Source organism: Mesocricetus auratus, unplaced genomic scaffold, assembly GCF_017639785.1.
Source record: "Mesocricetus auratus isolate SY011 unplaced genomic scaffold, BCM_Maur_2.0 Super-Scaffold_100033, whole genome shotgun sequence".
Classification (NCBI taxonomy): domain Eukaryota; kingdom Metazoa; phylum Chordata; class Mammalia; order Rodentia; family Cricetidae; genus Mesocricetus; species Mesocricetus auratus.
Window position 1 is genome coordinate 13,033,591 of NW_024429213.1, and position 3,903 is coordinate 13,037,493.

Genomic DNA, 3,903 nt, shown 5'->3' on the forward strand with positions numbered 1-3,903 from the left:
TCATCACTCAGGAATGAACTTTGTTTTTTTGTTTGTTTTGGGGGGGATTTGTTTGTTTTTCGAGACAGGGTTTCTCTGAGTAACAGCCCCGGATGTCCTGGAACTCACTCTGTAGACCAGGCTGTCCTTGAACTCCCAGCCTCTGCCTCCCTATGCTGGGATTTTTTTTTCATGAGACACAGTTTCTCTGTATTGTTTTGGAGGCTGTCGGACCAGCCTGGCCTTGAACTCACAGAGATCCACCTGCCTCTGCCTCCTGAGTGCTGGGATTAAAGGCACGTGCCACCACTGCCCAGCTCCTCTGGTCTCTTCTTATTTGGCCAGTAAATCCTATACCCACCTCCTAACATACAAAACTACCTCCATATCTTTAGATGTTATTTACAGTAGCATCCATCCTACTCAATATCAAGTCTGTACTAACAATATACCGTAGATCAAGAGGCTGTAGGATGGGGGTGTAGACATTTGTTCATATAACTGAGACAGACCTTGAACTTCTGATTCCTTGCCTTCATTTCTTAAGTACTGAGGTTACCGGTACTGTGACTGGCTTCCATCTGGCTAAGATAACAGGAATTTCCTGGATCTGGTTGCGTAAGCTATTTGATAGGCTAAGGCAAGAGAATCTCAAGTAAAAAGAGAGCCAGACATGTCCTATCACTCAGGAGGCAGAGGCAAGCAGATATTTGGGTTCTGAGGCCAACCTGGTCTACATAGTGAGTTCCAGAACAGCCAGAGTTTTATGGAGGGACCCTGTCTCTCCCCCCAAAAGAAAGAGGGTTGGGGACACAAATCTATGGTAGAGTACTCAGCTAGTTTGTGCAAGGTACCGGTTTAATCCATAGTACAACAAACAAAAGCCATGTTTTCTCAGCTCCAGAGGCTAAAAGTTCGTGTTCATTTTGTCAGGTTTGATTGTCATGAGGCTGCTGTCCTTGGCTTGCAGGTGGCTATGTCTCACTGTGTCTTCATAACATTGTCTCCCCTCTTTGCAAACCATGTCCATGTCCTAATTGCTTCATATCAGGACACCAGCCAGATTTTCATTCGAGCTCAACCTACCGGCCTCATTTGAACTCATTTCATCACTACCTCCAAATATAGCCACAATATAAGATACTGGGAATTAGAACTTCAGCATGAATTTTTTTGGACTTGCATTACTCTGATTAATCATCTTATATATCCCCTACACTATTACTTAGGGCCAAAGAAACTCCCAAAGCTCACTGTAAAAATCCCCACCACAAAGTCTAGACATCCCCAGCTCTAGCCCTGCAGACATTACTCACTCATAGACCTCATCTCGCCCCCATGGGCCCCATCACTAACTACATAATTCATATCACTCCACAGAGTCTGCACCATTCACCTCACAGAGCTTTGCCTGAATCTTTCCAGGCTCCTAATCACTCATTCCACAGACTCACCCACCATGAACCTTTACAAAACTCTCATTCCATAGGCCTCTGCATTCACCTCCCAGATGCCCTATCATAATTCACTCAGCTGCACCATTATTCCCCAAGCCCCAATCTCTCACAACATAATACCCCATCACTCACCTTACAGGCCAACACAATAGTGTCTGCGGATCCCTATCACTCTACACAGCCCCTGTCACCTGACAGTACCTCATCAGTCACCTACAGATCCCTAGCCACTCACCCTAAAAACCAGCTACTGTCCTCTACAGAGTCATTCATTGTTTTGCACTGTAGGCTCCATCATTAACCCTGTCCCTTACCTATCAATGCCCCTTATTCACTGTAAAGACTCTCCACCAATGAATTTACCTATCACTACCCAAGTCCTCATCACTCAGCTTCCAGTCCCTTGATCACATCTAACATAGGCCTTGTCCCTTGATCCCACCGAGCCTTGTTATGCCCTGTCTGTGTAAAGCAGGACTTCAGTTCAAATCTTGGCTTTATTCTGGTTTTCACTGTAATTTTGGAGAAATGTCTTTTTGAATAAGTACATTTCAAGAGGCAGCAGGCATGGCAATAACAAGAATCCTACAGCAGTCAAGAAATGCCTGGCCAGCCAAATGTTAAGACCAAAGTCCTGCATGATTTCACCTCAATTCATTCATTTCATTACACAGAGAAACCCCGCCTGAAAAAAAAACAAAAAGAGATACAGAGACAGACAGACAGACACAAACACACACACAAACAGAGAGAGAGAGAGAGAGGGAGAGAGAGAGGGAGAGAGAGAAGGAGAGAGAGAGGGAGAGAGAGAGAGAGAGAGAGAGAGAGAGAGAGAGAGAGAGAGAGAGAGAGAGAGAGAGAGAAGAAAAATCCAGGAGTTCATATAGAGCAGGAGAAATATACTAATAATACTAATAACCCTAGCTGGCTTCCAAAGAAAAGTCCCTGTTATTTATTTATAGCTTCCAAAAAGTAGGATATATTTTGAATGTATAATATCAAGACAAGCAATTATTTTAAAATATACCAAGTTGAAATTGCATACTTGTCTAGAGATGTTAACTAGGGATAGAAGCCAGAATCAGTGATAGAGTGATAGCTAACATGCCTTGAATCTGATCTCCAGCAACCCATGGAGCCAAGCCTGGTGGCACAACCTGTAATCCTAATACGAAGGATCAGAAGCTCAAGGTTTTCTCCAGCTACACAGCAAGTCCAAGGCCAGCGTGGGCTACATGAGACCATTTTTTTAAAAAGCTGGATGCCTTCATAGGTAAGGGTGATTGCTGACAAGCCTGATGACCTGAGTTCGATTCCCAGTATCGACAAGGAGGAAGGAGAAAACGGACTCCTGAAGGTTGACCTCTGTCACATGCATGCTGTGGATATGCACACGCACAATAAAATGTAAGACAGTTTTTAAGGTTTTGTTTTTTTTTTTTGCTGCACATGGTGATGGCACACCTTTAATCTCAGCATTCAGGAGGCAGACAGATCTCTGCAAGTTCCAGGCAAGTTTGGTCTACTTGGAGAGTTTCAGGACAGCCAGGGCCACATAGTGAGAGCCTATCTAAATTTTTTTTTCTCAAAAGAGCCTAAAATAGCACACGGTGGCTGCACATGGCTTTGACCCCAGCATTCAGGAGGCAAGAGTTGGTGGATTTCTGAGTTCGAGGCCAGACTGGTCTACATAAAAAAACAAAAATTAATTAATTCGTTAATTAATTAACAAGAGTTCCGAGTATGTAAAACTGTTATGTACTGTTCCTTGAAATTTTATTTTGTGTGTGTGTTTTTTTTTCAAGACAGGGTTTCTCTGTGTAGCCCTGGCCATCCTAGAACTTGCTCTGCAGACCAGGCTGGCCTCGAACTCAGAATTGCCTGCCTCTGCCTCCGGAGTGCTGAGATTAAAGGCGTGCCAGTTCCTTGAATTTAAGTGTAAATTATTTATTAAGAGATTCTGGAAGGTGGGCACAGGGAAGGTTGATTCACACCTGTAAGCCCTTAGAAGTCTGAGATTAAAACAAAACAAAACAAAACAAAACGTTAAGGTCGAATTAACCCAGGAAAATTGGTGAGATTGGTGCAACAACAACAAACAACTAAATATAAAAATCTTTGAGAATTTTTTTCCCCTTTCAGGGAATTCATTTTTAAGGGAAGTATTTGAAACCGATGACATCATCTGTCACCCGAGGCACGTGGCTACTCCGAGCGAGCGAGTCTTGGAGCATTGATGTCACCACGCTGTGGCTTCCTCCCCGCCTTCCTCTCTTTCTTGAACCCGTCGTCAGTTTAACACGCCAGTTCATGAATCCGGAAGTAGACTGCCAAAACAACCGCGCCACGGGACCACGACAGGCGGGACCTAAACAGGCACTAGCACACTGGCAGAAAAAAGCAAAATTCATGACTTTGGGGGGCGGGGTTCCTGGCAAGAACACTCTAGGCGCATGCTCAGAGGCGA